General features: G+C 31.4%; 1 protein-coding gene and 1 pseudogene across 1 annotated transcript in view; both read left to right on the plus strand.

The window, feature by feature from the left end:
* Positions 1-25230, plus strand: part of LOC133178072 (uncharacterized) — a 235357-nt gene that overhangs the window by 53970 nt on the left and 156157 nt on the right. The gene's annotated exons all lie outside the window — the stretch shown is intronic.
* On the plus strand, positions 1575-13734 carry LOC133203044 (uncharacterized; annotated as a pseudogene).

Raw genomic sequence — 25230 nt, forward strand, 5'->3', positions numbered from 1 at the left:
AAACAGACAGACAGACACACAGACAGCTAGACGGACAGGGCAAAAACTATATACCCCCGAATCCTTGATACGGGGACATAGCTAGCTAAAATATATATTTAGAAGATTTCCTTTACAGGACGACCGTCACGGTAGCTCAGTCGGTAGAGCGCTCGCTCCGTGATCGGAAGGTCGTGTGTTCGAATCTCGGCCGCGACTGACATAAGTCGATAAAAATAGGTAGCAACTGCACTTTGAAATGAAAGTTTCAGGTCCTTCGTGTAGTTCTTAAAAACCGAGGCCCCGTATCACGGTAGGCGTTGGCACTATAAAGAACCCTCACTGCTCAATGGTCCTGAGTGCCGAGTAAAGGTTTAAATGATGCCCTTCACCGGTATAAGGTAACGTCTCTATATGAGTGAAAAATTCTCGAACGGGGCGTAAAAAACATACAATCAATCAATTTAAAGAAAAATATTAATGTTTGAAAAAAATGATGAAATGTAGGAATATTACAGAAAATATAGAAATATCAGGGGAGATTGTAGGAGTGGGGGTTGATATTTTTGCAGAGGGTCATTTACTGCCGATCGCTATAGGCTAAACAACTGTCGTCATTCCGATTAAAAAAATGTATTTCTTATCACAAAAAATCGCCGATATTTTCCGTAAAGTACTTTAAACATATTGCATGTTTCACTTGTGTTCAGATTTTATGTGTATTGCAGCCGTTGATGAAGTTTTAACTGTGCTACTTCCGCAGAATACATTAAAAATATAATAGAAAAATGTCTATGCAACTACAATTCAAAGACGAAAGTAACATCTGGCTGATATATTTCTAATCAAATTTATTGACATACTATTAATCTCATCAAAAATCAAATAAAATATATAAATAATGTCATAAAATGACTTGTTTATTCACAATCTTATTAAGTAAAAAGTATGGAGAAATACCTTTCAAATTTACCAAGGGATATATCAGGTCAAGTACAGGAAGCAAATTACCTTTAATCCAAGTCTTAAGCAATGGCATAAAATTAAGCACAGTGTCTTATGACAGCTTATCATGCACTGACAGTGTGGCATCAATACTACAAAAAGGTGTACATGTACTCAGATTTTTTTTTTTACCTACAACGCAATAACAAATGATATGAAGTGATACGGAGATCAATGAATATGTACCTTAATGACTGCACTGAACAACAAAAGATATGTCATAAACAGTGATTATTTTCGTAAATAATCACACTGTCGGAGGAATAGTTGGAGATTATACAGTACCCGCAACGTTATTCTTGACAATTCTATCGTGTCCTATCGTGCGTGTATGCTATCGTATCGTTCGTGTATCCTATCAGATTTTCCGTTTTTCCTATCAGATTTTCCGTTTATCAGTAATCCTATCATGTTGTGCGTTTGTCAGGTTTTTCGTTTATCGTGTTTTGCGTTTATCGTATTCTGTGTTTATCAGGTTTTGCGTTTATCGTGTTTTGCGTTTATCAGGTTTTCCGTTTATCGTTTCCTCCGTTTATTAGGTTATTTTCGTTTTGTTAAAAAAAAATCATATTTCGGAATCATTCCGAACAATGGCGCCGAAATCGAAAGGCGGTAGAATGTCAACTGGAGAAAAACTAGCGATCGTCCGATACCACGCAGCTAATTTGCCTATCCAGAAAATTAGAGAAAGACAACGTGTTCACCACAACTGCATGATTAGTCGCCAGGGAATATATGATTTCTTAGAACGCTGGAAATGTGGCCGAGGTTTTGTAAGGAAAACAAGGACTGTAGGTGCTAATTCCGTGAAATTGAAACCTCTGCATTTAAAGTTCATGGACAGCTGGATTTCTAAAAACAATGAACCTACAAACACTGAAAGTAAAACTATTTGAGGTCTTTGGCTTGAAAGTGTCTTGCAGTCTTATCAGAAAAAGACGGCGGGAGCTCAGATGGAAGACAGTTATGTCCAGAGCATGTCAGCTCATCAGCAACAAGAACAAACTGGTATGTATTATTATTATAAAATGCTTTTCTGTAATTTTTTTTATTATGTGCTTTTGGCAATGTTACTTATTTGGACATTGAAACATTCAGTCAGCTTTAGAATATAAGGAATATGTCGTCTACAAAACAGCTGCTATAGAACGGAAAATATAGATCTTTAGACATGTTACTGTAGATTAATGCACATACATGTATGACATGAAATTATAATTTAAAAAGATGATAGTTGATTGGAATATAATAATGCATGTTCATTTGTTTCTTCTCTCTCTCTCTCTCTCTATATATATATATATATTTATCCCATGTTTACCCCTTTATCCCGTGGATATGACTCATTGGATATTTTTTTCATAAACCACAGTTAAGTGCAGCTGTGACGTCACAATGGTTTTTGCGTTAGAGTGATGAATTAAAATAAAGTGGAGTCCTATATAAAACAGTGTAAAACGGTGTAAAACATTGGCTGTGAAGTATTGAACATGGGATAAAAAGAATCTCCCATGATTTGTAGTTGGATATGACTTTTATCCAACTCGTTGTGTGTTTTTATTTATAAAAAACACACAACTTGTTGGATAAAAATCACATCCAACTACAAATCATGGGAGATCCTATATATATATATATATATATATATATATATATATATATATATATATATATATATATATATATATATATATATATATATATATATATATATATATATATATATATGAAAATTAAAAATAACAAGGCAACAATGTTAGTAAAACGTAAGCGCTTTCATTATACTTCTTCAGACGTTTTACAATTCAAAACAATTCAAACATGTGACGTTATATATATATATGTTCTGGTTGTTGCTCGAGAATACCCAGGTCCCTGTAACTTAACTTGTAAATCAAAATGAAATTTACTGTAAGAAATTTCACATACTCTGTACTTGCCGTAGTATGTTTTTTTTAAATAATTAATTCATTTTTTTTTTTAATCGGCTTCACTGGTACTTAGATGCACTTAATCGTAAGGACGACTTTAGAGATGTAATTTTTGTTGATGAGAGCACTGTTGAAATGTCTGCAAATGTGAGGCTTTTCTTTCATTGGGAAGGCTCCAAAATCCCAAAGAAATGTTCTAGAAAACCCAAACCCAAACATGCTTATAAGGTGTGATAATCTGATAAATAAATCATATTTTACACTAAAAATATGTATTATTTCTTTAGATTTAAATGTCCGTTTTTCAAAACAGAAAGAAGCACATAATCTCTTTCTCTTTTATCAGTTGGTAATAATGTTGAAGTTACAGTCAAAATGCTCCTTTCCAATTCTGTAATTTAAATAACATCAATGTATTTTCCAAGAAATGGGGAAAAAGAACATTTCAAATTTCATATAATTATAATGACATGTATTTTGGGTACATGTGTGGGCAGGCATTTCCTACCATGGACGAACAAGCATCTGTATTTTTAATGGAGTCATGGACTCTTTGGGGATACTGCAACAGAATTCCCTTCTTTTGTGGAAGACAAATTTCCTGATGGGTATCGATTGTACCAGGTGAGAGATTAGTTATCATTTCAAGTATGTTTTTTTAACAATGCAACTAGAATATAAACCCTGTTATTTTAATTGTGATTTATTTGATAGTATTAAAGATTTTGTTATGTTTATAGCATGATACCATGTACCCAATATGACAGATGGTCTCGAGCTTTTAATGGGAAGTTTCACGGTGATAGAGATTAGCCAGTCATGTTAATGTGGCCTCTATCTGAATGACGTTAGTTCTAGCACGAGTTGTGCTTAAAAGCATCCTTTTCTTCCCTAAACTCATGTATCACATCATTCCTTGGTACGCTATAGAACGTTAGCTGCTATGACGTCCAGTTGAATCGATCAATTTAGACCTCCCTCAGCATTTGATACTGAAATTTTCTTTAATAAAAAAGAAACACCTAGTGCTCGAAATCGTGGTGATAAAAAAATCCTTTGTTTGTGACGTTGTTTCTCCGCTTTGTCGGCAGCAATACAATATTTTATGATCCAGTGATTCCTCTGCTGATTCTTCGTCTTGTTTACAGAAGTTTGAATTTCACGACCCAGTCATTAACTCTCTCAACCTGAAACACAGACTTTGTATAATGACACATCTGTGAGTCCCTATAGACAGGTACAATAAATATTTGATGCCGTTGATTAAAAAAGCTTAGAAAAAACACAGAACCACAAAAATAAATTTAAAAAAAACTCATTATAAAATATCTTTTTCTAAATTCTCAGAGTGGTATAGATTATAAATTAATGAATTGGTGTTGTTTAATTATTTATATTTACTCTTTATGTCTGGCAAATCTCATGACGCGCCATCTATCCATTTAAAGAAAAATAACTTCATGAAGTTAAAAATAACATGATGATAGTTGCCTAGTTTATAGTGGTGTTTGAAATATTTCAATGGAAAGGTCAGTACTTTGTAAAATGTGTAGCAAGTCTTACCTATCCCTGAAGGAAATCGCGACATAACAAAACAGGCTATCAATATCATCACAATCTAATGAATCCTACTGAAATTTGTTTGTAATGTATCATGCAATCAAACACACGTTTTAAAACAGAGTTTTGTCATCGTTGTTGGATAAAATGTAAACTTGTTTTATGTGATTTAGATAAGGTGAAAAATATGAAAACAATGCATCTGTCAGCATCCTTCTCATTTAATTGCTATACCGAAATCAACCTTTTGACCTGGAATATAGCACGCATTCTGGTTTTTCGGAAAACACAACCGAACTGGAGAAATCATTTACAAAACGTTCACCAGCTTCTGGGCCCAAAAGTGGTTACGACTTACCAGTGTATGGTCTTGAAAGTGGCGTGTTTTATTCCATACACATTCCTGCAATCACCTGCATCTTTTTCAGCTTTGTATCAGTTTTAGCCGGCATAATTGCATCTTTTAAATCACAAAACATTAAGACATTTTTTTCATGGACAAAGAGCGAAAGATTAGTTGTGTATCTCGCAAATGCCCTGGACCATATTCAAATGGTTATGACTAGAGAACATGTTTACCCAAAGGAACTGTGTAGGTTTTATGCCTTTATGTTGATTGAATTTGTCACTGCCCAGAACCTTATGGTGAGCGCTGTTGCACTCAATGTGTTCATCTTGATATATTTTTCTAAGGATTTGAATTTCGGCAAATATGATTGGCGCCTTCTGTTGTACACATTTTCCTGGCGTTGGAGGGACTTCAGCCGCGAGTTTTGACATGCTTGGGCCTATTGGTTACACGTAAGTTATGAATTAAAGTTATGTTCTGTTTGACGTACCATATTGGGTGACACAGAACATCTAATACTCATTTAATCCTCAATAAGATTGTTATCAGTTATTTTGCATACGGTATAATCAGAAATTTAAGCGAGGAATTAATTTTGGCATCTTTAGCGAAAGTTTTGAGACCGCTAAAATTAAATATCGCTGACCAATTATTCCATATAAGAGGTTATCGTTAACTTTCTAAAATTTCTTCTCGCTAAAATTAGATACCGATTTTTCAGGACAAATCGCTAAATTTGCGTATCGCTAGAATTTTCACTTATACGGTATTTAATGTTTGCATCCTGTAAAACTGCTTTAATAGAAATTAATTTAATGTCATATCTGGAAAACCTAAGAGTCGTCATGATATTATATAACGTCAAAAATTGTTCTTCTTTTAATGATTGCTATATGAACACAGAGATCCAGAAGTTGTCTGCTTGTATTTCTCGACACTCCCGTGATTTAAGACGATTAAAATTTTTCTGAGGAAATATTTTAAACGAAAAGTGTATACATCAAATTAAAGCCAACAATCCTTGAAATCCCATATTGAAGTTTGGCGGAAAGTAGTCTTGACGTGTACAGAAATTCAATCACAAACTCTTGAGAAGAGATATGATTAAAAATGGACGTCATGAAGATCATTTACTCTAAATAACTTAGGATTGTAGTTTTAAAATATTGTAAACCTTATATGACTGTAACTGTTTAAAATGTGAAACCATATATTAAAATTAATGGTGTCAGATAATTTGAACCACCCTGTATAACATAATTAAAAACTTATTAAGACATAAACATAGTGAAGATATAACCTAACCAACGCAATACCAGACCCATTCATATGAGGTGACCTTACTTGAAAACGACTTGAGAAAGGCCTCCGGCATTCGTCAACAGATTGCTTTAGTTATTAACGTAGTCCCGCTTCAGATTTTCAAACTTCAAAAGCACTTAAACAGTTGGTATTTTTAAACAAAAGAGAACATTCAAAAGAGAACAAAAGAGAAACTATAGTTTCCCATAGTTAACTATGGATACTAATAAAAGTTAACTATAGATTATTATAGTTAAGTGATAGATGAATATAGTAAATACTTTGATTTACTATGAAACCTTATTCTAGAACTTTTCTTTAGATGAAGACCAGTAATACATGTATCTCACTTATTACCAATGGTGTAAATTAAGGAACGATTTTTGAATATACAAGTAATACTTTCATTCGGATGTAAAAATTGGAAATAAATTCAATCTAACAAATTAAAACTCATATTGTCAAAATACTTTGATTAACTTGGGTGAAAACTTTGATTCACTATTGTAAACACATTGGATACTATAGTAAACTTTATTTTACTTTAATACGTTTATTTTTGTTAGGAAATCCAGGACAAAGTAATTAGCTTTACTAAGATTAAAATTTTACTTCTCTGTTTTTGCAGTTTTTCTTTTTTTTTTTTTTTTTAATGTTAAACACTAATCTACAATTCCATAAAAATATGACTACGTTTACCATGCTTAATAGCTTACTGAGCAGCAATTAAAACAAAATTTGTTTACAAGAAGCACAACAGAATAAAAGCAATAATGTGCGAATTGAGGATTTTAATTTCGAGAAGACACATGAAAATTTTTTCTTCAAAGTTCCAAAGAACATCTATTTGCCCAACATAAAAAAATGGTATCAAAGTTTTTTTCTACTGTAGATAATCAAATCCATAGTATGCACCGTAGTAGTTATGTAAATCAGAGTTCCTATTATCAATATAGTACATGTATATCAAATGTTCTACAACAGTTTATAAAAGTATCGAGTTTCAACAATCGTAAATCAAAGTTCCATAGTGTTCACTGTACTGAGTAAAAGTAAGTATACTGAAAGGTAAAAGATTGATTGATTGATTGTATGTTGTTTTACGTCCCATTCGAGAATTTTTCACTCATATAGAGACGTCACCATATACCGGTGAAGGGCTTCAAATTTTGACCTTTACTCGGCACTCAGGGCCATTGAGCAGTGAGGGATCTTTATCGTGCCAACGCCTGCCGTGACACGGGGCCTCAGTTTTTAAGGTCTCATCCGAAGGACCCGCAACTTTCACTTCAAAGTGCCGAGCGCATGGCGAAGGAACAGTTGCTACCCATTTTTTATCGACTTAGGTCAGTCGCGGCCGAGATTCGAACTCACGACCTCCCGATCACGAAGCGAGCGCTCTACCGACTGAGCTACCGTGAACGGTGAAAGGTAAAAGAAACGCATGGTAAACTTTTAATGTAACCGAATGATAAACTTTTGAATGCAGTTTTCAGTGTAGTTATCTATCAAATAGATACGTCTTTAATCAACAAGTTATGAAAAAACATGTTTGAATTTGATGTTGACGAATAATTCAAGAGAAATTGAAACTCATTTAAAGGTACCCCACAAAAGTGAAATCGAAAATGTAGTCATTATTTCATTTTCCACTCTTACGCATCGGTCACAGCCTTGATACTCCTGTGCATGGACGATAAGACGTCTTATGGTAGAAAATCCACAATAAACATTACAACAATCTATTGTTGCCTTTGTTCGTTCTCAAGCAAAGCAATTGCCAGACAACTTTGAACTTCCGCCAGCCGTACCATTTTTGAAAGAAATTCAAATTGACTTTAAATTGTGAAAAATAATTTGTATACATCCAGAGTATCAATTTTTATTAAAAATATTGTTGGCAAACCTGTTATTGTCAATCTGTTACCGCCTTCCTTACGTGACGTCATACCTTTTACGGTTGAGTAATTTTGAGCACCAATATAGGTCACAGTGTCTAACCGACATACTAAAATAAGCGGAAGTTCTTGCGTATCGAAGCGTGTAAACAAACCCAGAGAAGAACAAGTACCTGTTAAATTGCAAGGTGAGCATGATTATTGACACACAAACATGATGAATTAGCGTAATTATCATTCTGCATATTCCGCTGAACAAGTGTCAATTGTCTGTATTAAAATTGTATGAATATTTAAGGAGAAATTTAAAAAACGCAATCGTTTGCTCACATATTTACACATGCATGTAACGTTTGTACGTTGTTTATAGTCCACAATAGATATAATTATTTCTCTAAATGGCAAATATTGAAAATTATGATACAGAACAATGTCATGTATGCTTCGGAGTTTTATATTTAAATGTTGAGGTTTGAAATTACACAATTTAAAACACCTCTGTCATTGTAATCACTGTATGCGTCGTTTCAAACGAGATTGTTCGAATTGTATTGTTCGTTCCTAAAGTAACGCAAGTTGTACTGGTATGTATTTGAACAAACAGGAGATCCACAAGTCTTGACAGTCATCCGGGTACCACAGTCCATACATACATTTAACCTTACAGTCAGGGTGTTTCATACTTTCATTTAAACTTAATTTTGGCGTCTAAATTTGAGAAGAATTAACAATATTAATAGTTTTCAATAAAAGGTAAAAAAACAAAACAAAAACAAAAAACAACCAAACAAACAGACAATTACAAAACACACACAAATAAATTAAAATAAAAACAGAAAAACATAAAATATTTAAAAAAAGAAAAGAAAAACAAACACCCCCCCCCCAAAAAAAAAATAATAATAAAAAAAAAAAAAACTGTAAACACACGACGGACGTCGACAGACGAGAACCAAAATGTCGTAGGTAAAATGAGTAACTCAGGTGACTTACATGTATTTTTAAAATGTTTTATTAACAATGTTTTGATAAAACAAATTCACGATTTTTATTTTTTTTTTTTTATTTCTTAAGGATGGATGGCTGTATATTAGAGACAGTTGACATCAGAAGTAGAACCATGCAACATTGTAATATGTGCTTATACAGCACTAAAAGAAAACATGATATCAAAAGGCATAAACGCACAATTGCAAGGCATGATATAAACTCACAGACTACTGCTGTTTGTTCTGGAAAAGTGCTATATATAAATATATTTTCGATCAATGTGGGAAAATATACACGTCGCAACAAGGTTTAACGCTGTATAAACTTGGTCCGTTGATTAGGTCATCAAATTGTAAACTTTGAATTGAATGTTGTTGTTTTTTTTTTTTTTTTGAGACTTGATTTGGAATAAAAATTTGTCTTGGTGTTTCATTTTATTTGGAATAATTTTGTCTTTTATTTCTTTTCTTGTTCTTCGTTGTGCTGTCATGATCATTTTTCAGAATTGATACCCCATTTCAATGACAGTAGTGTTAAAAAAATTAATTTTCCCCCCGATTTCACTGAAAGTGGGGGATATTAATTTGGGTCTGTCTGTCAGTCCGTCTGTCCACCTTTCTGTCTGCAATGAAATTTCTCCCTGTGGCCTATGGAAGACCCGGCCCTACTGATTTTGTTATGTAAAATTTTATTGCAAATACTCAAAGGCTTCTCGAGATGTCGCGCGGAAACGAAAGTGTTACAGACAGACAGAAAGACGGACGGACTGACGGACGGACAGGCAAAGCCAAATCAATGTCCTCCACTTTCAGTGAAAGCGGGGGACAAAAATAGGTATTGGAATACACTTGTACCTCAATACATGATAGAAATTTATCTGCCGATGAAGTCATTTATTTTTTTTAATTGTAAGATAAACCCTGTACTAAGTTCATTATTTATAAATTTATTATAGACGTTATAAAGAGTTCAAATTATGACAAAATTTTTATATAATTATATTTATGGAATGTTTCTAAGTTTAGTGTGAATTATTGGTGTGTAAATCACACAGACGTGTCACGTAGGCATATTTCATGAAGCACGCTAGCGCTTCATGCATGAAAAATATGCCTACGTGCAAGTCTGTGTGATTTACACACCAATAATTCACACTTAACTTAAAAACTTTCCTTATATTTACATTTTACAAGTTTAAAATCACCAATAATATACTCAATATTTGAATTTCTTGCTGCCCTATATCGTTACATTTTTATTTACGTCTCTGTAGCTTCATTGTGACGTCACTTTAGCGCGAGTTTTACCGTGTATATTTCTACGCGTAATTATACAGAAAAATGACTTTCAAATCAATTGCACAGTTGGCTTAGTAGAAAAACACAGCAAATGTTAAAAGTAACGTTCAACGCATTATATGTAAGTATAATATTTTATTATATGATTGAATAATTCCCATCTCTCTGATTGGCTGAAATCCAACAATGTTAGAAAAATACTGTTATATTGACCAGCACATGACCTTCCAGGTCAATACAAGGAATTCTTTAATCTATATTGGACCAAAAATAGATAGGGGAATTACAAATTGATGCAAATAGTTTTGGAAAGTTATTTCACTTGCACCTGACTTCCACTCATGTGAACATAGCATTAAGGCACATAACTTCTTGGGTGAGGTTTCCGGGGGGGGGGGGTTGCAGGAGGCCTACCCTTCTCCCAACCTTTTGAGAATGGAAAGTTTTAAATTAAATTTTAATGATAGAAAATTTCAATGAAACCTTCCCTCTTTTATGGATCTTTACATCCCACCAAATAAAATTTTGAGCTGGGAGAATTCTTTACCTTGGGGGGCAGGGGGTAGGGGGTGGAGGGGCTAGTCAAAGATTTGTTTTCAGGTAAGTTGTCATTGTCATTTTTTTTCCTTTCAATGCCCCCTTTTTCAAAATTAATCATATCTCTCTCTCTCTCTCTCTCTCTCTCTCTCTCTCTATATATATATATATATATATATATGCCTGACATTTATTTTTTTCTACATTGCACCTAAACTAGAATTGAAAATTCCAAAATAATACAACTGGTTTTTAAACCCGTTTCTCTCATTATGTTCGGCTAGTACTTCAGTAGATGTGAACAAGTAAGATGGCATGGATTGCTTAATGAGTGTGTGTCATTTAATCATTGAATCATATAATAAAACAATTATTGCTGTTTTTTCGGTCAATACGATGATTTAGCCACCTTCGAAGTACAATATTCACCTCACCTAAAAACCAGTAATAATTGTATAATATTGAAGAAAATATTGCATATACGCAAGGGATGTTGAATAGTAACTTTTGTAAAAGGTAACGCTTGTTATCAAAATATCAGATTGTTGCCTATTTTTTCCTAAATTTGGATTTATTCAGTTTGAAAATCAGTTACACACAGAGCCATACAGCTATCCAGCCTGAGATATAGGAAGGTTCAGTTTAAATATTGTTTGCAATTTGCACATAGAAAAAAAAGGTAACGCTTGTTAATTATACATGTAAATCTTATGACAGTTGAAAGAATCAGATTGATAACCGCCTTTTGGACAATAAAACAACCATACAGTAAAAGAATGTATAATACCTATAATATAGTAATGTTAAATTGAAAACTATTATGAATGAATAATCGTTTCTACCTAAATTCTTATCGGATGATAAGTTATTGTAAACGCTTAATTGATAATGCTTTCTAAGCGACCAGATTTTATAAATCTTTTATAAGAAAGAAATTGAAAAATGATGTTTACTTTTGTCTCTGTAAATAGGGGGTTGAATTATGTTAATGATTCTTTTGTATTCAGTTTTCTTATAAAAGCTTCTATATCGAAAAAAAGGTCTAATCCACGCCCGTGGGAAGCAATTTCAGTTTGTTGGGGTGGGGGGGGGGGTGGCCTATACATTTTCAGTTGGGGGGGGGGGGCACTATCAACTACCAAAATTTCTTATGAAGCAAAAAAAAAAAAAAAGTTTTTATTGAAGGGACACAAGCATAAAGTAGCTATGTTTTCTATAGTAATCTATATATCGGCAAAATTAAAAAAAAAAAAAAAAAAAAAAGTCATCAGACGTTTTTATTGAGGGGACACAAGCAAATAGTAGCTATGATTTCTATAGAAATCTATATATCGGCAAAATTAAGTGCCCCCCCCCCCCCCCCCGGTTCCTACGGCCATGTTATCGCAAAACATGTCTAATTTTATCCCATTTTCACAAGAGAAAATAGTCTAAACACAAGCGACAATGATATTTCAATTTGGAGTCAGGTAAATGAGAATGACTTTGTGACAATGATTTTGTTGAAATTTCTTGTTTCAAAGTGGCAGTAGTAACATATAAAAAGAAGGTATAGAAGCATTATATCATACATCTAGAACTGAAAGAAAAAATAGAATTTATTTCAGAACTTTTCAATTAAGAACGCACCTAATTTACCAACGACTCGTACAATGAAAATACTGTCCCGCACAACGACACATACAGTAAATATTGAACGACGGATACAGTCGCATTTTGATTAAAGCAGTAAAATTAAGAATATTCTAATTATAATTAGGAATAAATTACGTTTCAATACCCCAATACTTATATGTCTCATTATTTGATACAATTCTTATCGAAAATGGGATGAACGTCAATGCCATAATATATCTTTTTAAGTCTCTGCACAACTACACTGCACTGCGTTTTGCATTGCGTTAAAAAACAAAGCTGCATTTTGACAAAATTGTGTTTCCTAGAGAACGTTTCATGATATATCTATGCGTTTTAATGCACAACACATTTAAATACTTAACATGTCTTCGAATAATTGCCGTCTTAATTTCATAATCCCATGACTGCATCATGTTGTCAACCAAGAAACGCAACAACTTCCGGTTTTTTTAGTATGTGGGTTAGATACTGTGTAGGTGAAAAGTAGCCAAAATACCTCCCATACAAATTTTCCCCTGCATTTCTTTTTCCTTTCAGTATATAATTTGACACTATTGTAAATTATGGTTTACCATTGTAAATATAAGTTTACCTTAGTATTTTTAAAAAATTTTCCCCGTTTTATCGAGAAATTCTCTTTTAAAATCGGCGGTCAATGTTGCTTTTGAATATTTAATACACTTTTAATAATTCCCTTTAGTTAACAGATTTCGACCGCAGCAGTGATATATCTAACAAACCTAATCAAATACAAAATGCATTCTACTTAAATATATCATTCTTCGATTTTAATTAAAATAGGTGCCATGTTGACAAAGTAAAAGGAGGTATAGCCATTGTCTTCTTCACCACGGTCCCATTATTAGCTGTCCTAATTACAAACATCATCTTCTATGGTTTGACATTGTGGCGGATAAAGAGCGAGTCTAGGCGCCTACAAAACACACTGGGACAGGAGTCTGCTACCGCTCGGGCTGCCTTGACAGCAGGGAAAACAATGTTGCTTTTTGTCACTGCTTTCATAGTTCAATGGTGGCCACTGTCTCTGTATGGAATATGGCAGATGGTCTCCCCAGTACCTCTGGCTTGTGACCACGTTTTCAAATATTGCCGGGATTTTGAACGGTATTGTTTACATCATTATCAGACGACGAAGGACCAAAGGCAAGCGAAAGTGAACATCAAAGAAAAGAGAAATTCAAAACATTACGACTATTTGTGACGCTGTTAAAGATTCAAATATCTGACTTTATTTTGGTGTGATTCCTTTTTTATGATATTGGGATGTGCAAATTTGGAAATTGAAATTGTTTTCCATGTTGCCTGTCTGGTTGTGTCTGCAATATTTATCGTGTTACTTGTATATATTTTTAGCCCAAGATTATATCATTATTTCTGTCTTCGCTAACTGAACTAAATTGCCTATGTCGTCACATTATACGATCAATCTAAGAATACCAGTATCTCAAAGAAACCCGTAAAAGTTAAATTGAAAATATCTGCATGCATTATATATTCAATCATGTGCTACTTGTGAATCAGATATTTAATATGCTGAAAATATACATGTAATTTAACTAATATACATGTAACATAAAGTAGATTTAAGTAACATGCAATGCATGTCTTCAAAAAAGTATAAAAATGGTACAAGAGCACCTTGAGCTCCAAGCAGAATATCAACTTGCAACAATAGAATAACCTGAGTAATGTAATTCAATTATTTTTTTTATTATTCAAACTTTGCGAGACACTTTCACTTTTAATAATAACATATTACTGTCTTAATGTTAAAAAAAAAATGAATGAAGGTAAGAAAAAATAAATAAAAAAGAAAAAGACAATGACTAATTAAATATGAGTGATTTAAGCTGTCTTATATACCCATGTTTTAATTTACATAGCTTTGACTAAGTCTTAACAATTATAATTACAGAGCATCACAATCATTAATGGGACTTGTAGTGTCTGGGATTTTTTTCAGAAACATCAAGTCATATTAGACATTGTGAAGTCAACACTATTGTAGTTTTATAGAAGATTATTACCATTTTCTGAAACATCATGTAGACATATGGATTTCATAATCTTAAAGTAGTAACACAAGTGTAAATGCTGTTATATACTTGATCATGTTATCAAATGTAAGCCAATCAGAGAGCTTTGAATGACGAAAAAAAATAATATAGTATCATTTTACACGATTAAAATTCATTTGTTTCATTCTGTGTTTGTCTGCATTTATTCAAAATTTAGAAATACATTATAATTATACTGGTCACTTTTCTTCACAAGCTGTAGGTGAACCAGTAGCTTTATGTAGAAATGAAGTATTTTTACTATTTGTAGTTTTATTTCGGGCAAAGAGATTTTAAATTGTATATATTTATAGATTGTTTGCATTTTGTTTCGCGTCGATGTTTTTTTTTTTTTTTTTTTTTTTTTTTTTTTTTTTTTTCACGAGAAAGAAATGAATTTTACATGACATATTGATCACAAATGAAAGCGTAGAGGGGTCAAATTAGAAAAAAGGAAATAATAACGAAAGAAAAAGTCTCCAAAAAAGGTAACTTAATTATGGGATAAACTATCATAATCAAGACCTCAGAAAGTCGTAATAACGAGATACATTACCTTCGCATGATTGCCTCACTCAGCTTTTTTGTTCGTCGTTCATCATGCGCGGTTTACAATTGAATATTTTTAGTTTCTCCTCTAGAACTGATGAAGGTGGGGCAAAACTATCAAAATCAATGGAATCTTCAACATCCTCTCTAAATCTAGATGTAAGCCAATCAGCTGGCATGAGGAAATTAATTATCAGGTCTCTACTAAAATTTTGAAATTCATGGCCTCTATTCATGTGTCAAACCCCAAGGTAGGAATAGCTATATTGAAAATGCATTCTAGATCTTTTAAAAGTCTTCTCTATTCATGGGCAATGACTAGGGAAACTATTTCCCAATTAATATCCAAAAATATATATATATATATTATCAATAGCTAGAATATCTTTAAAAATCTTTGAATCAAAATGAAACTTCATGCGGCTAATTATTAATTTAGTTTTTTATTTTCATAATTTAAAAAAGTGTGTTTTTATCACTTGTCATGAAGTCTTACTACAAACATCTTACTCCTTTGTATTACTTTCATTTTCCCCATTTGACCCTCCAAGTTTTCGTAAACAGCTGTACCGATGAAGATAATTTTTGTTTAATTTAACACTGATTTTGAAACACATTATTTTTAGGACTTATTTGCATTGAATCTAATTTAATATTTCAAAATTAAAAATCAAGAGAAGGAAACTACTGCCTCGTAGGTATACATTGAAAAAAAAAACCAAAAACAACCCTTACAAAAAAAATTTCAGTAAACTATAGTTAACTATGATTTACTATAGTTAACTATAGTGATAACTTTGAAACTTTGATTTGCTATAGTGATAACTTTGAAAACTTTGATTTACTATAGTGATCACTATGACACTATAGTGATAACTATAAAAACTTTGAAACACTAAAGTGAGTGAGTATGAACACTGATTTACTAGGGTGAATATAGTTTACTATAGTATTTTTTTTTTTTTTTTGATAGGTATACATTGAAAAAAAAACCCAAAAAACAACCCTTACAAAAAAAAAATTCAGTAAACTATAGTTTAAATAAAATATAATTTTAAAAATTGGCAATTTTAACGTTATCAATTTGAAACGAACTTTGTACTTCTAGAATTATTTATTAGTTATAGATTGGTTAAAGTCGTCACTAAAAGAACGAGGATACTTTTCTACTTCAAGCAAAAGAGGGAAGTACCCAGATATGTCTACCTTGAATATTCAAAGTGTTTACACAAAATTTAAGAAGGAAACAAACATACATTTTTTTTCCGTTCAATAAACATTTTAGTCAAATAGAGAATAATAATATTTTCTCCACAGCAAGGTATTCTTATAAACACAAATACACGAAGTCTTTTACCCGAGGCTAATCCATAAAAGCCATAGTAGGTTAACATGTATTTCAAATGGGGTCATGAATGAATGTACATTTAGTGATTGCATGAGCACATAATCTGTTTTTATAGTTTTAATTTGAATATAAATAAATTTCGAGATAAAGGAAAATAAGTAATTTAATAAGACAAGATGTTTATTAAAAGAACTAATAGTACAAAAACTCATTTTCAGACAATGATCTCTTTTTGAATCCTGTGATGTATGTTTGATAATCTTGTGATGAATGTTCAATATCTTGTGATATATGTACAATATTATTCAATAAAAGAGAGTACAATGATTCGAATTTTAAGGCTTATCTAATATTAACAATGTCACTACAGTCTATCTTTTGTACGGGTTTTTTTCAGATGCTGCTGTATGCATCACTGTAAATCTTTTAAAAATAAAGATAAACCAATCAATTCATCAAGCCTAATTCCTGAAAAGTATACCAAAATATATCAATCATTGAAAACTAAAAATATGTCCATAGGACAATAATGCCCTGTCCAGGGTTCATTTTAATGCAACAATCAGGCCTTCACAGCAAAGTTAAGGCTACAAAAAAGAGGCGGAGCCTAATTTGTACGGGAAATATTAACTATGGCATCATACAAAACAATTCTTGAAAAAAAATGAAATGATTGGCCATTTGAAACTGTAGGACACAATAAAACTACATCAAAACTTACTTTAACATGCTGTTTTGTCGTTAGCTAAATCTCACCTAGCAAGGTATAAAAAAGTCACTGATCGCGATGCACTTGTCGACGTGACGTTATTTCGTAAGACTTGAACGCAGTTTGTATGCACTGAGAGGCGGATTAAGTAATTTTTTCACAAGGAAAAGTATATTTGATTTATAATTAAATAAAATATTATTTGCAGATATTTAAGAGACCATTAACATGGATGCAGTGTCTGCTTTATTATTTTATTTATATATTTTCCATACATTTCCTATTTAATTGATACTGCCGTATATTTGTATGCAAGCAAATCGGAGGGCCATTTATTTAAAGATCTTGATAAATCGATCTAGTGCAAGGGATCATAGTAAGCTTTTACAAATAAACTGAATTCTTAAAAATGAATGAATTATATCTACATTTAATGCAGTTGACCAGCAAAAAAATCAGCATGCAATCATACAAATATATTTAACAATGAAATAGACGAATCTATATGGATCGCACCACTTTTCAAAAACTATAATGCTCATTGAAAATATTTATAAACTAAGCTTAGAAATTTAACCTGGTTATGCCGTTTTGCTAGTGAAATTTATGGGTGACCTCACTAATGCAAGTATATGTGCCAAAAAAAAAAACACGTGACTGCTACATATATATATATATATATATATATATATATATATATATATATATATATATATATATATATATATATATATATATATATATATATATATATAAAGTACAAAAAAGAATCGCCTTCCTGATTAAGAAAAAAAATTTCAATCACAAAAATTGCCGAAATTTCGATTTTGAAAACAAAAAAACCTTCAAAGTCTAAGCGCGGTATGTGCTTAATTTGTCCCTTGATACTTCATTTTGTTTTAAATGCAAGTTCATTATAGATAATGATTAAATGATTGCTGTGATTCATTTTTCGATTTCCCTTTTAATTTTCAATAATCACTCCATTCCCACTTTGGCAGTTTCAGAGGCGAGAATTTTAACAATGATGCTAGAGGATATGCATCGCTGAGTCAATAGTATCTCACCATGAATATCTAGCAAGCTGGTCTTGTATATATCCTGAACGTCTGATGAAGGTCACCTCCGAGGAAAAATATCATTTAAAAATCAGAAATAGTCCTTAACTTGTAACCAAAAGTCAGGTTTTTAATTAAAATTTTGCTTCTGGGTAAAATATCCTCAATTAATAGCACTCCTTTCCTGTAAATCTAATTGAAAATGGCTTCGTAATATCCTAGTTATATTTAAATAAAATTTGCACAATTTAGATGTAAAAAAATATAAAAGAAACAGAATATAATCGCCCGGAGACCTTCAACCCAGGAAAGACCTACATGTAAGTATTCCCATACGGTTTTTCTATTAATGTTTTAACCACATGTATCGCAAAATCAGTATGTAAGGGAAATCAGGTATTTCTTCCTGCTTTTGATTGCAATATGCCAACAAATTTGATCTTTGTATCTTTATTTTATAAACTGAATATTAAAAAAATGTCAAATTAACTTTGCAGGAAATGGTAACAGAACACTGAAAAAAGAGTGCTCTATTTTAAGTCAGAGGGTATTTACTACACAATTTCATCATTTAAAAAAAATCTACCATCTTGTATCAACTTTACAGAAATCATAAAAGATCACTTCAAACGTTTCCCATGCATTTGGCGGACATGTTTTGGAGTAAGTTACCATATTACGGAAATTTTTTTTTGCAGAAGTTTCCCTATGAAGTATAAACTCAGATAAGGGGTTCATATACAAATATTTCCTTTTGCAATTAAATTCATGTAATAAAGAAAAGGACTAAGATGGAATGGGAATATATGAACACAATCATTAAGGTTTGTTTCTATGATAAAATTGTTTTTTTATTATTATTATTTACTCAGTATTTATTTTTTCATTTAAAATGCAACAAGTGAAGATTAATATCAATGTTAATGTTTGTTTGTTTTTTCTTCAGATTATTATATCGATCTTGATTTGGTGCATGGCTTTTCTTCATGCTCATGGGGCACACTTTCCTTGCTCAACACAAACACGCTGTCAATGTACTAGAGGTGAAGATTTTGTGTTTGCTAATTGCAGTGGATTAAATTTAAAACAGTCGCCAAACTTTACAAACGATGTTACACGTATTGATCTAGGACATAATCTTTTAACGGATATACCGTCTCATTTACCTCATCATCTGACGCATTTAAACCTGACATTTAATCCCTATATAAGAAGAATCAAAAGATATACCTTCCAACAACTTATATTCCTTCGACATCTTGCTTTGTCAAACTGCAATCTTAAAGAAATTGAGAAGGGGACTTTTCAGAATAATAACCAACTTGACCATTTAGATATATCGGGCAATCAGGAACTCACTTTATCTGTTTTGAGAAACATAACAATTGATTTAAAGCAGTCTCAAATAAGAACTCTGTTATTGGATAAAATTCAATGCACCTATGGAATCAGCACGGTTTTTCGTTTCGAGTACATAATGAATCTTAAAAACACTCCTCTGAGAAAAATGTCTATAGCATCAAATAGAATAAGCTATTTTGAAGAAAATGTTTTTCGGAATATGCCAAGATTTCTGGAGGAAATAAATGTAGCAGACAATTATTTATCCTATGGGATATATGTGTTTCTTTTAAACCGCCTTGGGTCATTAAAAAGTCTTAATGCAAGTTTTCAAGGTTCATTTCACAAAATAAACTCAATCTATAATGCTTGTAACGACACAATTGCAAAAAAGGTAAAGAACCATCGACCCGATAACCATCATTTTATGAAACTTGTATCTCCAGAAACGTACAGGAAGAGAAGAAAAAGAAGCGATATCATGATATACTTACCGCCAAATGTTGAAAAGATATATTTTAATGATAATATGTATAGAATGGAATTAAACATGTGGAATTTTAAAGCTAAAAACGAGAAACTGACTCATGTTTACTTACAAAACAATATTTTCTATAAATTGATTGGTCCAATTAAAGGCCTTGGAAGCGTGCAATATCTTGATTTTTCAAATAACCTATGTACTAACATATCCGAGGAGTTCTTTAGTGAGTTTTTCGGTTTAAGGCATTTAAATCTTTCGCAAAATCTGTTAAGCACATCATTGGAAAATGATCGCGATGGAAAAATCTTTAGCGTGTTAATAAATGTAAGTGTTTTAGATTTGTCCAAAAACAGACTGAGAAGTTTGCCAAAACAGATCTTCAAAAATATGAAAAAGTTGACAATATTGTATCTTAAAGACAATTCTCTTGGAACATTTGATGTGGCGATATCTCATATGCATAATTTATCAAAAGTAGATTTGTCAAAGAATCAAATAACCACCATTGGCATGGGCGTCAGAGACTATTTAAGTAAACTAGTTAGAAGACAGAACCATTTGGAGTTCAATTTGCTAAACAACCCTATCCGTTGCACATGTAAACATATGGATTTTTTAAAATGGATGTTAAAGGTAAAACCAATTTTTCCACAGATATCAGAATATGAATGTATTTTTGTAAACGCATCAATTGTCTCCTTGCAAGGTCTATCGAATATTGTCAAAGAAATGCAATTTAGGTGTGAAACGTATCTTACGCTAATAGTTATCTTGACACTTGTGTTGTTTTTCGTGATGATTGTTGTTGGGACAGTAATACTCAATCGATACCGTTGGAGATTACGGTATTTATACTATATTGCCAAAAGACGCTACTATGGCGACCGACAATCTTCGGATTTACCCAATCAAACGTATAGGTACGACGCCTTCGTATCGTATGCCGAAGAGGACGGAGATTTTATATTTTCAAAATTGGATTTTCTTGAAAAACAAAATAAACTGAAACTTTGTTTGCACAGTAGAGACTTTGTGCCAGGTGCAGACATTGCTGACAATATAGCCAATGCAATACACCACAGTAGGAGAGCGGTGTGTTTGCTAACCCATAGCTTCATAAAGTCTTACTGGTGTATGTACGAACTAAACATGGCTAGAATGGAATCCATATATTCAAGAGGGGGAGATAGCATGATTTTTCTTATCATTCTTAAAAAGAATGTCATGAAGAAAATACCATTGAAAATTATTGATTTATTTGAAACCCAGACGTACTTAGAATATCCTGAAAATGAATTGGAAGACATGCCATTTTGGGACAAAATGTGTGTGACATTGCACTCACCAACTGTGCAGCAATGAGGACTTAATCTACAGAAATAGTTATAGAGTATATTGAAGGTTCGACATTTTCAAACATACATGACTGCGGTTATAACTTTCTTCTCATTTATTATTTTGATTTTGAGAATGCTTTAATTGATTTGATATTTAAAGAGAAAATCATACTTTTTTATGAATTGATTCTGTTTTTGCCTTATTATACATTTGAAATCATTTTCTTAGTTTTTATTTTAAGAAAATTAAAATAATGTTTAAGGTGTACATGTATATGAATTTCTCCATTGTTTGTTTACAAGATAAAAATTGAAAAGCACCATTTGAATATGCAATTAAACTTAAATGCCTCTGAAAATGTAATTTGTTAATATACATACACAGAAACTATTGATACTGCAATGTATGTGCGATGAGCGACAACCTAAGCTCAGGTTTTCCAAATCAAAAATTGAAGGGTCGGAGATTAATTCCGATTGTAACCAGTTCTTGGGTTTAACAATAAAAAAAGATGGTCTAGGGTGTGGATACAAAGTAGTTTATGGGTGAATTCAAAAAAAAAAAAATGACCACCAAACTGAATTTTTTTGGCAAAATTCAACTACATATAACATATTTTTCACTTGTATCATCATATTGCACATGCATTCTAGTATAAAATCCTGAGGTGGCAATAGAATAGACAATTGGATTAAAAAGTTTCAGAATTTTTATTAGTAAAATTTCTTTTGAAAAAAGAAAATATCATTATACCTTAAAAGACTTTCTACAATACATAATCACAAGAAATTACAGTTTTTTATGCTTCAAAACGGTAAAAGGGGTATAAATGATTAAATCTAGACCTTGAATGAGTATCTTCTCTTGTACATGTGACAAAATATTGGCTTTTTGATTGTTATTTTACATTATTTTTTCAATTCTGGTTTGAAAAGTTTTAATATGAAAAAAATATGAAGCAATAAAATTCCACAAAATTCACTTTTTTGTCAATTCTTTAAATCTAAGCCAAAAAAGAATTGTTATATACGAGTTCTCTTACAAAAAATACTAGATTTTGAAGTGACTCTACGTTACATTATTGTGTTGCACTCCTGATATCTGATATGTATTTTATTTAACTTTGTTTTAAAAATTATAACACACAATATCCCATTCTTACTTTGTAAATCAATTTGTCGTGTTGATATTTTTCATCGTTTACAGCAGGTTTTTCATATTTTGAAGACCTTAAAACATGATTATTTGCAAAGTGTAATAGATATAAATTTTATTTAAAATATATGTGAAATGATGAAAACTATTCCCTGAATTGACTGTAAAATTTCTGTAATTTGTTGATAGACATAGTGATTTGAACATCAAATAGTATCAAACATTTTTTTTCAACTTGTTTTAGTAAAGATAGTTAAAAAGCATTGGTAATTATAAAGCAGTTTTGTTGCACTCCTGACTGCAGTAAAATTTAAAATTAAAACCATAGAACACAAAAATTCATAAAGTGTTGGCAACATCAAGTGGTATAATGAAATTGTGCAATGTTTATAGTGCAGTACTTCATAATTAAAACAGATGAAAGTATTTAAAATTCACATTTTATCTGGAATTATACCCTATTTTATGCCCAAAAACCAGCTTAAATGTATATTTAAAAGATAAAATATATTTTAAGGCATATTTTCCTTTAGAGAACAAACACAGTAACCCACCAGAAAAATTCTACTCATCACTTTTTCTTTATTTTTATTCTTATTGGATGATTTATAATTCTAACATATTTGTTGCACTCCTGACCAAAAGCATTGGGGCCTTTAAAGTAGAATTGTGAAGTGAAAATTACATAAGAACTTGTTCTGTTGTTTCAGTGAAGTTGAGGAGGAATTACTTGAATTTAATGACAATGTTTTAGTGTGTTTATTTTTAACGTTCATTAAAAAAAATCACAAAAAGATAAAAATACATCTTATCAATACATACATTGATAAAATTGAAAAAGGAAGGATTTTTATTAATAAAACTATCAATAATCTAGCATTAAATTATAAAAAAAGATCATTCTTAATTAATGAATACTTCTAAGCATGAATAGAAGTCTTTTCGACACACAACTTGAATCTCTAAAAAAAATGTGTTGCACTCCTGACCATAGAAATATAGATCTGAAGCACAGACAGATCCTGTAATTGATAAATCTATTTGGTAAAAATGTTCTTTGTGTCTTTATTTTCCAAAATAAATTATTGAGTATGCACATATACTTGACTCTCATTAATGCTGCTTGTGATTTTTGTAACATTTTTAAGTTTTAAAATGTATATCAGTTATTATTTTACACTTCCAAAATTCTATTTTGTCTTAATTTTCTATCAGAATTTTACAATTGATGTTTTTTATGCAACACTACATTTTTTCTGTTGCACTCCTGACATGGTATAATATTTTTTTAAACATCAGCCATGGCCACAACTTGATTAAACAAAAGTTATGACAGTCCACATTTAAAGCTCAATACATACTTTGAATATTATCTGGAAAGTCTTTATTTTCAACATGAAGCATTGTTTTTTATTTCACAGATCTCCAAAAGATATTGAAATTTCAAAATGTCACAAAAAGGTGTTGCATTCCTGACAATTTTAGCATCATTTTTGGGCATAACTTTTTTGTTAATTGAGATATCAACGAGATATTTGGCAGGTATTTAGACACTATCTAAAGACATATGCTGAGACATAGAAATCTATTTTCATTGCCTGTATTTTTAGTGTGGGTTGATAAATATGCGTTTGGTCATTTTTTTTTTAATTCACCCTTATGTATTTGGAATTTGGAACATTGTGATGATTAGGATCAACCCTAGAATAACAACATATAAACACACACATAGATACACAGAACAATACAACAGCAATACAAACAGATAAACATATCTTTAACATAAAATTATTTCTAGGTCACTTATATTTACACCAATAAATATTCAAAATAATTAGGTCGCATATCGCTCAGCTTAATTAGCTTCTTTGAAACATTAATCAAGTCTTTTACTCCTGATTTATAGAAATTTCCTATAAACAATACTTACATTAATAAATTTGATACAGACACATTTGTACCATATATCAGCACATACCCGTTAATGAACAAGGTGAATTCCTATTCTTCACCCCAGATATGAAAATGACCTAATAAACAATACATAAAACTATAACAAATGAAAAAAAAATTCCTTATTTAGAATGCATGAATAAATTAAAATGTTACCTTGCTAATGTAGCTCTTGCACATACGTATGTTTACAATTTACATGTATATATATCTTTCAGATACTCACACTTTATTTAGCAAGTTAAGATTAAAATGAATTATTTAAATTTCTCATTCATAAAGGCATTATTTAGTTGCTTACTTAAGAGTTTAATTATTTAATGAATTTTCTTACAGGAATAAGGGTAGATTCCAACACCATAGAATATCTAGCTTCACACCCTTCTAAGTCAGTTCTCAGAGGACTAAAGAAATCATGAAAGTAATTCCCGCCAATTCCAGCTTGAAACCATTCGATCACACTGACCAATAGAAATCAATGTAACAATATATAATGGAATAACCCATTCTACAATACCTGGTAGTCTACATGTACCTGGAATTCCACATTATTAAAAATAGGGGTGTTTAGGTTTATAACAGACACTGAACAAAGACAACATATAGTGTCAATATATCGCATTGCGCAGCGCTAAATGAATGAGCGAATGAATAAATAAGTAAAATAAAAAATAAGAATAATATGCACAATTAAAAATTAATATCCTTAAAATAAAAAATACAACTACCA

Source organism: Saccostrea echinata, unplaced genomic scaffold (assembly GCF_033153115.1).
Source record: "Saccostrea echinata isolate AGI-Se365-2 ecotype Australia unplaced genomic scaffold, CSIRO_AGI_Sech_v1 ptg000002l, whole genome shotgun sequence".
NCBI classification, from domain to species: Eukaryota; Metazoa; Mollusca; class Bivalvia; order Ostreida; family Ostreidae; genus Saccostrea; species Saccostrea echinata.